Source organism: Pimephales promelas, chromosome 20 (genome assembly GCF_988280905.1).
Source record: "Pimephales promelas chromosome 20, fPimPro1.hap1.1, whole genome shotgun sequence".
NCBI classification, from domain to species: domain Eukaryota; kingdom Metazoa; phylum Chordata; class Actinopteri; order Cypriniformes; family Leuciscidae; genus Pimephales; species Pimephales promelas.
Genome location: NC_142788.1, coordinates 25561750 through 25575827, shown reverse-complemented (window position 1 = coordinate 25575827; position 14078 = coordinate 25561750). Strand labels below are relative to the sequence as shown.

The 14078-nt window shown below is 37.0% G+C and overlaps 1 long non-coding RNA gene across 3 annotated transcripts in view; it reads right to left on the bottom strand.

Moving 5' to 3' along the window:
- The window catches only part of LOC148970657 (uncharacterized), a 148224-nt gene extending 134443 nt beyond the window's left edge, over positions 1-13781 (bottom strand). For 2 of the 3 annotated variants that reach the window (XR_016148052.1, XR_016148054.1), the window contains exon 1: positions 13715-13781. This is a non-coding gene — a long non-coding RNA (uncharacterized LOC148970657). The remainder of the gene's footprint in view (positions 1-13714) is intronic. The other variant, XR_016148053.1, reaches the window with a different exon arrangement.
- Positions 13782-14078: the final 297 nt, after the last annotated feature.

Genomic DNA, 14078 nt, shown 5'->3' with positions numbered 1-14078 from the left:
CAATGTCAAGCAAAATTGCAAACAACTTTAAGAGTTCCACCATAACACCAGCTGTAACACCTCAGTCTGATCTCCTATTAGACTGTCAGCAGCTTGCGCAGCCTGACAGACCAAACGGAGACGAGTGGGACAGCTGTAGCAGCAGCCTAGCCGTTTAGCACCTAGCTTTAGCGCTGCACCGCCTTTTGAGCGCAGCGGCCAAGACTGAATACGGATGGAGGGAGGCGGTGACTCACAGGAATCAGCTTCGAGAACCTGTCGGGAATAGTTAAACACGACACTCAACACAAATAATAAGCACCGATTGTATTTCTCTAAATATTTCCCTTGCTCTTGGGAGGAGAGAGCCGCAAGGGAAGTTTTCCTCCTACTAAAGATGTTGACCTTTACAAATAGAGTTGTGTCTCAGCCAAGGCTGGCCTCCCTCCTCGTACTCTGCACTAAGCTGCTTTCATTTCCATTTCAAATCAAATCATTTCTTTCTTTCTTTTTTCATACAGTCACCCAGACGCCCACAGCACTGCTTTGTTTTAATGCGAATTAGCAGTTTGTACTGGAGACGGGCAGAATTATTGTGGTGGGCTGATGCTTTTATTTGGACGTTCTGTATGGCTTTTGCATTATAAGGTCACGCAAATGCATGACCACATAAAACATGAACTCACATTCAAGGCAGGTTTGGAAAGAAGAGTAAAAAATGGCCAGGAAATGGCGCATTTGGAGTGCGCTGACATGTTAAGAGGTGCTTCTCATGGGAACGGCAGGTTCGAGTCGAGAAATTGCTAGTAAATTTCACAAAGGAATTGCAAGCAACACTTTGAATTTAACGTGAAATTAAGTAGAAACACTAAAATAGTACTTTCTTCTCCCTTTCGTTTAATTATATGTAATATTACCCTTTTTTAAATACGGGTCTTTATACTATTTGCGCTCCTTAGCATCAAAAGAGTTTGAAAACCCCTGCTCTAGGAGAACAAAAACACTGAAAGGAAGACAACTCGATCAAAAGTCTTCTTATGTCATCTCCATTTAATTCCAGTGCCATCTAGGAAAAATGTACAGACTCAAACTCAAATACACACTCACATACTGTATGTAAACACGTTCATACTCTTACATGCAGGTACTTATTAAGATCTCCTTCTCTACCTGCAGAGAAACACCCTTTGTGTGTCATATTCAATGTATTTCTTCTTGCACACACACACAGAGTCGGTAGGCTCAGCGGGGGAACCTCATGCTGTGTGCTAAGGGACACGGGTGTTGTATTATACCAGGGGTGACAAATGAAAGCTGGCATACTAAAAGAAACGGCAGCTTATTTGGTATGCTAATGTGAGAGGGAGAAAGAAAACACAGGAGGCTGGCGTGGAGCCCATGAAAGAAAGATCAATTCGCTCCAATTGGCTCCAGCCATCCTTGGTTTTCTCCAGACTCTCCCACTGGGAGAACTGCGGCATCCACCTGGGACTCCATCTCTCTTTACACCACCTATTCTTCAAGTTGGTTTTAAAGCCCAGACAGCAAATGCGCAAAAAAAGAGGGGGCGTTTCTAAGGGAAGGTTGGGAGGTTGTAGCGGCGTGTCAACAAGCTTGGCCGTCTTGGAATTGTATCACCCCAAAATAAATTCTGAAACTCTGTGTGCAATGCATGGTTTGTCCGATAGATATAATCATTTAATTGTGCATTTCTTTTAAAGACTCAACGACCAATCGGGAGAAGCAAAACCACAAGGGCTGCGTCTGAAAACTGATAAATGCTGCCTTCGTAGGACACATTCCAAGGTCGGAAGGCATCAAGGCACGTTATAAAATGTTAGTTTCCCGTCCTGTCCCCTGAGATGCCTTCATCTGATCGATTTTTCAAGGCAGCATAGACGTATCCGTCGCTGCCTTTGAAATCCAACAATCATGTGCTTTCCATTCGTGACAGATGAGCTAGAAAAATAAAGATTGCGTCTGAAAGTTGCGGCTGCTAGTCAGTTTGTGCGTAAATGTCAATTTTTGATCAACGTTTTCCACTTATGTCATTTCTGAATAATTGTACTGACTTTATCTTTGAATTTTGCTCAGCATAATGAAAATCGTAATTCATGTTGAATGGAGAGACTAGGGGCATTTTTCAATAGCTAATTGGTTTGAACATGTCCACATATGCAATCTTTAAACATATTCCAAATTAGGAAAACGTAATGCAGCCAAAGATATATTATGAGAAACGTGAACCATTTGTTCGTCCCTCGAGTATTTCGTTTATTTGTCAAGTCCTAAACGAATCGCTAATGAATGACACGTCAGTATACAGTTACACAATACAGTCAAACAAATAAACAAACCTTTAAAATCATTTGTGTAGAGATTGAGGAGTGATGCATGACACAGTCAAAAAATTTCCAATAACCCTGAAAAAAGGTTTTTGGCCACAATGTTCCTGTGTTCAATGCTAGCTGCTAGCGGTGTTGTGCAACCAATCTTCCAGAAAAAACTTTTTTTTTTACGACTACCTAAATAGTTAGAGACATAATAATCTGAAACAGTCCTGTTGGCATTGGCATGTGGTGCGGACGCCTATTAATTAATCCAAGAGTGCTGCCCTCAAAGAAATCCATAAACTGAACCTCTCAGTATAACGTATAGCACATGTAAGAATGCCCCAAACCAAAAACATATTGAGAGACATTTACATGAAAGTCTTTGGAAAAGTAATAAACTGCTGCGTGGAGTTTTTAAGTAAGAATCACTTATAGTTGCAAAAGACCTGCACACTTTAAATGTACAGTCCAGTAGCTGTCTTAAATAATCCCTGGGCTCTCAACCAGTCAATTGCAAAAGTAAAATAATTATATTTTAATTAGTAGTGCTTGCTAAGGCAACCATCACTGTTGCCTAACACTTTGGGTGTTGGGGATTTGAACTAACTCATAATCCTAAGTACATTAAACGTTTGAGCGTAACTCATCCTGGATTGTTAATGCAATGAACGTGAATGATATCTCAAAGAGGTGTGCTGTTACTTTTCTGAACGATTTTACTTGGCAAATTCACCAATTTTGTAGGTGATTTCAATAGTTTTGTGTGAGGGCAGCCGCACAGACTTCTCTCACGTTCAGGTTGGTCAAGCGAATTTGCCGTGTTGACCAACAGAAAGCTGCTTGGTTTGAAAGTGCCTTCTGTGTGAACGGAGCACTGCTTCAACCTTCTTTTTTTCCACACAAAATTTCACTAACATGAACATACTGAAAGCAAGACCTGAATCATATAAAAGCACTCTTTGACTGGCCACCTAGAACTAAATAAATCACCTTGCAACCACAGGCAAACAATCAAACAATGCAACACTAAAGAAGAGGTGTTCATGGGAACATGTGAATAAATCTAGATTTAAATTCAAAGTGAAAAGATAAGCTGATCAATGCTGACCTGATATTTTATCTATATCCAAAACGAAAATTATAGAGCATTAAACACTCTCATGTAATGCCTGTTTTATTTATACTGGAAGAAGGAGGGTACCCTCGCGCAGAAAGTCCACAAGTGAGACCACAAGTGAGCCCCCTGAACCCTCAATCACTTTTCCCTATGTTATTCCACGGAGTGAGTGAATCCGGAATTGCTGTTGAGCGTACATCGGTTGCACACTTGTACATCGGGAGTGCACTTAATAACGTCCACTGCAATTTCAGACACCACTATAAATGGCTGTCCCCTTAAATAATGCCCCATTCGAGGGCATAGGGGGCGATTTCGGACTCAGAAGTCATTCCACTTATGACTTTCCAGGAAATCCCTTATATGCACAAAGGCATCCAGCTATCGCTGCAGCTGAATAAAAAGCAGAAACGTTTTGCCTGATGAAACATAAAGAAAATAATCATATATGATTGTGAGAATTTATGGTTTATGAGTATTTTCATAAAGTAAATAAATATAGCAGGGCTAATTGACAGCCTTTATTACAGTATAAAACTAGCAAACATATTTTCTGCCTTATTCTGTGAATGATATGTTTTTACGTTGTTTAAAATCCATGATGTAATGCACAAGTGTTTGTAGTACATAAACCAATCATTAATTTGTCATAAGGAAAATATTACAGATTACAAATGATTTGTTATTGTTTAGCAGTGTATTTGATTTCTTAGCCAATTAAAAGCAAGAAAAAAAAAACTATCTATTAGACAAGGTCAGAAAAAAAGACTGGTTTTACATTTGACATTTCTGTCCCCCTCACTTCTGAAATGATGGCGACTCCTCTTAAACGAAGACGTTCAAAAGAAGAAAATGCAAGTGTGATTATTCATCTATGTCCTTGAGACTGCTTATACATCTTCACAAGGTTTGACACATTGTGATGTAGCTGGTGTAACTCTTTATAGCCCACTCCAGGAATAGGTGCTGAAACTCCAAGTGTGTCAAATAAATATATATATATATATATATATATATATATATATATAAAATTAACAAAATTAAATGCATTAGTACATTATTAAATACATTATATATATATATATATATATTAGTAAAATAGAAAAGTTATAAACTTAAGCTATATTAGTTCAGCTTCACATTTAACAGCTAGGCTCGGCCAACAATATGCGTAAAAATTGATATTTAGAATTTTGTTCAATCAAACATATCTAGTTTTCACAATAAAAAAGCAAGACACCAAAGTGTACCAAAAAGCCGACATGGATTTCCGAAGACCATGCCAATTCTGGCTCATGCACCTCCTCACACCAGGCTAAGCACCCCTATAAACGATACACAATCACGTTAAAGCCTATTAGACATGCATTAGTTACTCGCTCACTCACACACAATCACACACACACACACCCGCACTCTGTCTAAAGGAGGGGTGCAACACACACCTGAGGGGAGACTGTTGGGGCTAACGGCAAGATCCACATGATGACAGAGTGTCAATACAAAGCAATTTAAGGGCGCATGAGAAATCGACCCCCCAGATAACAGGCAATTTCTCTGCTCCGATGACTCCCGTGGACAGCCAAATAACCACAAAAACGAGAAGAGAAAGAGTGAGTCTACTGCTGAGAAGCTGTGATTTGGATCACGTTGCACTGGTTACTATTGCGCATTCACTAGTGGCTTCTCGATCGCCCTCTCACTCTCTTTATCCGTCTAGTTCTCTTTTATTTTCTGTCCATCTCTGCCTTAAACACACACACACACACATATATATGCAGCCCACCACTCTACTCAAGCCTTTAAACAGTAGCTTAAAACAAGATGGAAAGGTGTAAAACTTAACTTGAGGGTTCGAGATTTGGTGTCGAGTTAAATCCAACAGCAAGTTTGGGATGCTCATAATAAGATTTTCAAGACACAATCGGCACATATAGTACATTTATTTGTCATTCTACCTACTTTTAAAAAAGAAAAATGTACGCAGTAAATATAGAGTGTACAGTGAGAAATACTGTATGCAAGCTGCTCAACTTGACCTTCCGTTTTTAAAAGAAATTTACAGTAAATACGGATATATACGTATACATTTATGAATAATAAAAGCATTTAACTGATATTTGACTAAAAAAAAAAAAAAAAAAATCAAGTAAAGTAAAATTCTTCAAAGGGCCTTAAGTTTTGACTCATTTTTAAAGAATTGGTTCTTTTAGAGTGTTAATGTAAATTAAGCAGTTTTGCCAACCAATTGATAACTGTCCTAACTACGAATCATTATGGATGGATTCAATTTAGTGTATTGTTTCATTCAGACAGTTCATGTAAATGGTTTGCAAAATGTGTACTGCTTGATTTACATGAACTGTCAGAACAAACTGATTCACTAAAATGAATCCGCCTTTTCATATTAAATGAATCGATTCATTTTAGTCAGCTATTTAGTTTGGATGGTTCATGTAAATGGTTGACGTTCATGAACAGTCTGAACAAACCAACTCCTTAAAATGAATCCAACTATAATGATATAATGAATCAATTTGTTCAGATGGTTCATGAAAATGGTTCACAAAAAGACTTTAAAAAAAAATCGATTCATTTGGAATCTTTTTTGTTTGGATGGTTTTTGTAAGGTCGATAAACTGAGTTTGCAAACAATATAGTATAAATCTGCAATGCAGCATTTTGTCATGCTATTTGTTAAAGCTAAAAGTAGCTTTATACTGGACAAATTATATTTTGAAAACTAAGCACCTGTCACATTAATCAAAAGATCTTTGCTTCTTCTCTGGTATGACGGCCGTTCAACATAAATTACATAAAATCACAAATTACATTACAGTAGATGTTTCACCACAATGTTTTTAACCATTGAAACGCAGAGCGAGGCTTTGTAATGGAGAAATAACAATTAGGTAACACTTTACTTGAAGGGGTGTGTATAAGACTGATCTGTCTTGAATATATGAAGTAAGGTTTATGCACGTTTATGACAACTGTCATTAAGTGACTTTCGCTCAATAATGACATTTTGAATGCAACTATTCTTTAAGATGTCTTTGTTATGACATAAACCATAGCATCATAACCTCTCAGTGTCTTTGTCATGACAACTTGACATAAAATTAAGTTAAACTGTCATGTGGTTGGCTTTGACATTGGCTGTCATGAGCCCATTATAACTAATTGAATTTGTCATTAAAAAGTATAGATAGATTCTCTTTCAAAATAGCCTACCTCCCAATGCTTAAGGTTGACAACACATGTCTGTAAAAGTGCTGTCATGCCTTTTCACTTCTCAAACATCCACCTATATAGCACACAACTTGTAAATGGACTGCATTTATATAGCGCTTTCACAGACCCAATGGCCACCAAGGCACTTTACATTTTGTATGACATCTAACTGGCCAACGTTAACCCGCTAAACCGCATCCACTTGGGTTCACATACCAAAAACAAAAAGTAGATATCATATTATTCAGCCCACTAGTATTCCTTTCCAAACACAGTCATACATTTGAAGCCTTGACTCATTACATTTATGACTTTGTTAAGGGAATCAGACTCCAAGACTGAAGTTCAAGACTGAAAGAAAAGGGAGGCTTTGGCCAACAACAACCCCATTAAAGACTCTAATACAGAAATGCAGAGGAGTTATTTAATTGCCACATTATATTTCCTTATAAAACATTCAGAGCATGCAACGGTCGCATTCAAGAACTGTTTTTGTTGGTGCTCTCAGAGACCTGCCTGCTAACAGGGAGTATAGCTTAAAGACTGACACTTCCTGCAGGCAGTGTTTGGTAATAGGGTGGGTTGTCAATCACGAGCCGTTTCCCGAAGACGACACCTAGTCTATATATTCTCAGTGTTTGGGTGAGTGCGAGGTTACAGAAAACTTTATAGATTTATGACTAAGAACGCATTAATTTTTCAGAGATGCAGGATATATTGAAGGCATTCTAAGGGACGGGTGTTCTTTTTAATCATTTCCATGCATTACCAATTCATGGGGTCGCTGACTGATTTGTTTAATCATTCAGAGACTTTGTTAAAAGTATTTTGAAGGATATTAGTACTCTTTAACTCTAGATGTGTGCCATGTAGGTGGATGTTTGAGAAGTCAAAAGGCATGGCAGCACTTTTACAGACATGTGTTGTTAACCTTAAGTGTTGGGAGGTAGGTTATTTTGAAAGAGAATCTATCTATAGCTTGAGAGGTGTAAAATGTAAAACCTGATATCACACATTTTCTTTTAGACAAATGAAAAAATGAAACAAAAGGAAAAGAGTACATTATCATCACACAAGATTTCGAACACAAGGTTGTGGCTCATACCCAACGGGCTTGATCAAGCTGTTAAAGTGTGACTAAGATTTAAGGTGCGTGCTAGAGAGTAAATTTAAAGAGACTGGCATGAAAGACAAAATCAAAGGAGGTTTTTGAACCTGTCATCGCTGGAGTGAGACGTGTGGGTGAGAGGGACGCAGATAAGGGTGGACCTGCTTTGAGAAATGGTTCCTCAAGCAGTCTCTGACAAACTCACGTCCTCCAAATCATGTCAAACACGGGGTTCGAAGTTCCTCTGCTCTCAAGATCAACTAAAAATACCCAAACCCCAACAGAACTGTCATTAGATCCTCACAGAGCATCAAACTTACGGGCATCGGGAAAAAAAAAATTTGCAGTTAATCATTCTGACTCATGTGAAAGGCGTAGAGAGAGAGAGATCACAAGAAGTGGCGTGAAAAACTCCTCTTTTTCACGAACGCTAAATTACATTCACATCCAACAGCTCATAATCTTGTGGAAATCACAAGTGAAAAGGTGTGGGATCATGATGAGGTAACCATAGAAACACACACATTGTCCCTTCCTTGCGTGTTCTTTGTAAAAGAAGATGTCCTGACATGAGCATCATCATCCTTATTCACAGTAAAAGAGGATTTTTTTTGTTTGTTTGTGAAGAGATGAGTTTTCGGGGATTCGGCTGTCCGGATAGGGTTGGGAAGATCGTTCCACACTTTAACTCTTTCCCCACCAACGTTTTTGAATATTTTCACCAAACTTTCAGGGCCACCAGAATATTTTGTTGTATAAATATCTGAACATGCTAAACATGTAAAATGTTTTTTTTTTTTTTTTTTGCAAGCTTCATGCATTCAAAAACCCACATTCAAAAATTTGAATGGGGGTAAGTTTCATAAAAAAAGCAACATTTTGAGCAAAAAGCTGAGAAAATTGTGTTTTTGTCAAAGACTACATCTGGATCAGATTCAGAACAATGATCAAAAACATAGACGGAATAGATCGAGTCCATCAACATCCCCAAAGAGTCACAGTCCTATAGCTCATCCTGGGTCCACAATTCATTCAGTAACATTAGGCAGTTTTGATTTATTTGCCATTTAAAGGTTGCTACAGTATGTAGGATTTCTGCAGTAAAATATCCAAAAACCACTAGGCCAATGTTACATACTTTGTTTAGTTGATTACTTACAATATCCCAAACGTTTCCAAGTATTTGTAAATCGTGAGAAAATTGCAATTTTAACCAAGGAAACGGGGCATGTGAGTAGGGGTGAGGGAGGTTTCAGCTCGTACTGCCATATTAACCATGGCGACGGACGTGGACAACTGGGTTACCCATAGCGATACACTCACGCTGTTGTTGTTTGTTCTTTTTTCAAACATTATGGACCACGGCAAGCGGACTTTGAGACAGAAAGAGGACTAAAACGAAGATGTGAAACAGCGCTGTGTTACCTCAAGTTTAATTCGTGTAATAAATTGACCTGTGTGAGTATTAATTCAGCATGTGTTGCGTGTGGCGCTGGTGAGTCTCTCATTAGCAATCTTGCCCTGCTTCACACCACAGTCATGTTAAAAACATCAATGTATTCACACATCCATAAAACATCCATCAGCTTGATGACAAGATCCATAATTCCGCTTAATGCTTTGCGTCATCAATATACGCCTTTGTTATTGTAAGATGTTAGCGACCCCTAGCGGCGAAAAATTCGACATATTTTACCTTTAATGTGACGACCGCGTTATTTTGATATGAGTACATATGATGTTCTCCTCCTTTGCATGTTTTGATCAGGAGATTCTTTCTGAAGATGCGTATTAGCGCCCTCTCTATCGTACAACAGTAGGGTTGGGTATCGTTTGAATTTGAACGATTCTGATTCCGATTCCTTGCATTTTGCCGAGATTTCGTTATTTTTAGAAAAGTGAAGCCACACTTTGGACCGCCGACGTAAGGTACTCATGTTCGACTCGCACGGTTATGGCAACACTTCCGGTAGAAGCTTCTTCGTTGGTGTTGTTCAGCAGTTTCTTCTTCCGCTCGGAGGACTGTGAATATCGAAACTAGGAATCGAAATTTTAACTTTTGAACGATTCCGGGAAAAACTAAAAGTTAGTCCCGGTTCCAATCGATACTCGATTCTCGATACCCAACCCTATATAACAGTGAAGACACGGAAAGCCGGAAAATTTTATCAATGTTTTCTTATATTAAATGTTTTATAATCTTAAAAAAGCTTATATTTTAGGCTAGACCAGGCAATATGTATGTGCAGTCTTAAAGGCCTGTTCACACACCATGCTTGTTTCCATTCGACTGTGCGAATTTTCTATTGTTTTTCAATGTAAATATGCACTAGATGGAAGTCTTTAACCTCTGCAACATTCTGAAAAAGCGGTGCTCAAGTTAAACGATGTTAAACACTATAATATATATATATATATATATATATATATATACTGTATATATGAGTCTTAAGAGATTGTGCTTTTGTTGTTCTACTGAACTGCAACCTGCCTTTTTAACAGCAAAAACGCATTCTGTGTTAATTAGCCCTTAAGTGTGTGTCTCAAAACTGTTTCTATGGCAACAAGAACGCAATGACTTCACCAGTTGGTGATTGGTTCTTTTATTTAGAAGGAATGACTGCCATATTGTGAACGAGAAGTGCTACATTCTGAGTTATGAAGGGCCTGATATTACTGATGTTGTGCAGAGCAATCAATAACCATGCCGTTGTTGCAATGTGGTTTCTGGCCAAACTCGATGGGATTACACATATATTTTATACATGGACAAGCCTATTATTTTTACTATATTTTCTGATTGGTTTCCTTAGAGAAAACTGCAGTCGATGCTCCCTATGGCTATTCCATCCCTGCTTTAGTTTACGCCAAAGTCAGTGTAAAAATTAAAGCTGGATCTATGTGACTGTTCTTATTACCAAACTACAGATAATACTCTTATTAAGTGATGCATATACCGGTAGTTACCGTTTAGCCTGTGAAAGCCTGACACATGCTCTGGCATTCTAAACTCTAGAGACGTCTCCAACTGGATGCAGTAATTGTGCTTTTCATTCTTAATGATCTGCCAACTTTATAGGGCTAAGGATTTTTCCTTCCCCCTTCAGAAAGTTTGACCAAAACAGCCCGTTAAATGCCTGAGGATGTGTAATTAGGAAACTACAAGTCTAAAGTCTCTCTACAAAATGGTTAGGATTTCTCAGACATGCAGAACAGCCTACTAAAGTCTAGATTCACTGCAGTTCTATTAGAATATTATATATATACAAATATGATAGCAGAAACTGTTAAAAAACACAATAAACAGTTACTAAGCAATTATGCTGTGAAGTAAATAAATAAAAAAGAATGAAAAATGAACTTCAATATAGACTACTTTAATCTTATGTGTACTGTGTGTGTATATGATGAGTTCAGATGCAAAAGCCTCTAAATGCCATTTGAAATTTTCTTCTTTAATGATGATTTTTATCAAACTTGTATATTTAAGTTCAGTAATTTCACTTAAATAACAATTAATAGGTAATTATCATTGCAATTTAAGTGAAATCACTGAACTTAAATATACAAGTTTGATAAAAATCATCATTAAAGAATAAAATTTCAAATGGCATTTAGAGGCTTTTGCATCTGAACTCTTCATATATATATATAATATATATATATATATATATATACAGTATATTACAATGACCTTGAATACAGTTCATTCACTATTAAGTGGGTTTCTACTGGTATGGTATGTTGTAGTTTTAGCATTCAGTCCATAACCACAGAATTATGTAACTGGTATTCCTTTTTGACCAGTGAAACTTTGAGGTTGGGGATATTTCACAAAGTTTTCAGCAGAACCTCCTTTCCTTTAATGAGGCATAAGTTGTCAGTGAAAGCCAGTAGCTGTTCATTTCACAGATGTCAAACCTCTTCCTTCATCAGGATGATCTGCTCAGACTCCAAGCCATTCACATAAAACGCCTTTAAAATGGAAATGGGGTCATTCTGGGTCAACTCAACCAGGCCCCTGGCTAAAAAATGTGATAAAGAAAAAAAAAATTCTGGTAAAAGAAATACATAAATGAAGAAGGAAGCCAAAATATTAAATGCGTGTATATTTACCGAGCGATGCACTATAGAGGGGGGTCAAAATAACCATTTTCACATTCTAAAATGGCTTTAGAAACATATTTATTTCATTTTTAGAGATATACTGTAGGTCTATTAGTTAAATCTGTTTACTTTAGCAATCTTTCTTGCATCCCTTCTTTCAAATATCCCTGAAACTGATTCAAATATAGGTCCTTATACATGCACTTTTGAGAGCAAGTTCAAAAACCACCTGATATTGCTGGATTTACAGTATCAGTCGAGTATGAACGAAAGCAACCAGCATTACAGAGACTCGGCAACCAGAGTGTGAACGCCCATTGAGTCATAATTGCAAGTTACCATGACATTGTTTCATTTTTACAAAATGAGCTCAACACATTAGATTCCTGGCATTGTGACTACCACATAAAATGAGGCAGTCATTTGTAATCCTTAAAAACAAGCAAAGCGGTTTGTTTCTACATATTGTTGATGTCTCATTCCCAGGGATTTCCCCAACAAATCATCTGTCTCTGTCTCCTTAGAAAAAGAAACATATGCTCTAGTCTAGCCTATTTGAAAGACTTCACAGCATATACAGTAAAGAGCTATAAGGAATGACTGAGCTCAACTAAAAAATAAATCTATTAACCAAAGTGTGCATGCATGTGCATTTGTTCTCATACACACTACCTATAATGCAGAAGCTAGACTTTGTTTGGATTTCAACAAGCCATTGATGCCATAGAGCTAATGATTGTCAGATTCACAAACTAATTGTTCTTTAAAGTGGGTGTTTTTAATGAATCGATAGAACCGATTTGCAAATTGGCCTGCATCAAACTCATGCGTTATCAATCGGAGAGATTACTGAGTTAATAACACGCTCACTCGTTGAATCGAAATCACTTCACATCACTTCTAGTAATGCCAAACTGATCCCAATAACTCCCAGAGTAATTTGCTTCTAACAATAATTGGCTGACATCAAATAATAACTGGCTATTTAAATGTTCAAAATAACACTTCTGTTTTGGTTCTCTCAACCAGAACAAAATCATGCATAAATAAAAACCTTAATGGATTTAACATATAACATATATTTTTGTAGCTAAAAACACCAAAACAACAGGCATTTTGCAGATGAATTCATCACACACTTGTTGCCACAGTACACAAGTAACCTAAAGTGCCAGAATACAAAATTGAAAAGTTACCAGCCCAAATTCACAGAGATATTTCAAATGGCATATAGTTCTGTAATCTTAACACGTTTCACTTCACCCTAAAGATGGCTTCTCCATTTTTTATAGTTTCAAAACTATTGTGCTCGATTTACAAGTATCACATATTAGTAGAATATCTATTTGTCTGTTCCATTTCTTTTCTTGTAACATTTAATAACTCACATACACTAAGATATTAGGTGAAATATAAATCATTTGTGTTAAAAACACAATGGGGTCTTTGTATAATTGCAGTGATTTCCAACTGATTTTTTTTCTTGTCAAAAATTGAATCTCTTCAATAATATATTAAACCTACTTTACAATATTCATTATGTTCTTTTAGCATTTTATGCAAGGTCATACTAAAAGTCAATGATTAAAAATATGTTTTACAATATAGGCTGCAGTTTTGTCAATGGTGTTACACCTTTAGGGACCAGTAACACCACAGGTGAATTTGGAGGAAAAATGGAGGAAGCCATTACAAAAACAAACCTGCTACTAATGATCTCGTCACATAACGAAATCTTCAACATGTGAACCTTTCACATGTACAATGATCAATGTCACAATGATTTCACAGTGGACCTTCAAAAACTCAACAAAAAAAAAACAAGCAGAAACTCACTGTCAGTAGATCCAGTACTCCTCTACCACACATGACCTTTCACCCCAGGAAGTGTTTCAGATAAAAGTCCCTCTGCTGGTTTTATTTTTTTTTTTTACCTCTTCTTATTACCTTTTTAAATAAACAGTTGCATAACAGAACAGTGACATTGACATTCTTACTTTTCAATATATTAGATATTTTACATGTTAATACTAATAACAAAAGGATCATCTATACTGTTCCAAGATACCGATAAAAGTGTTTTGAAACATGTTTTCTCCACACATTTGAGCATTTTAGCCATCTTAAAGTGAGTTACAGCATTTGTAACCACAGTAATTGTACATGAATCAAAATCCTTCAAATGTTCAACACTCAACAT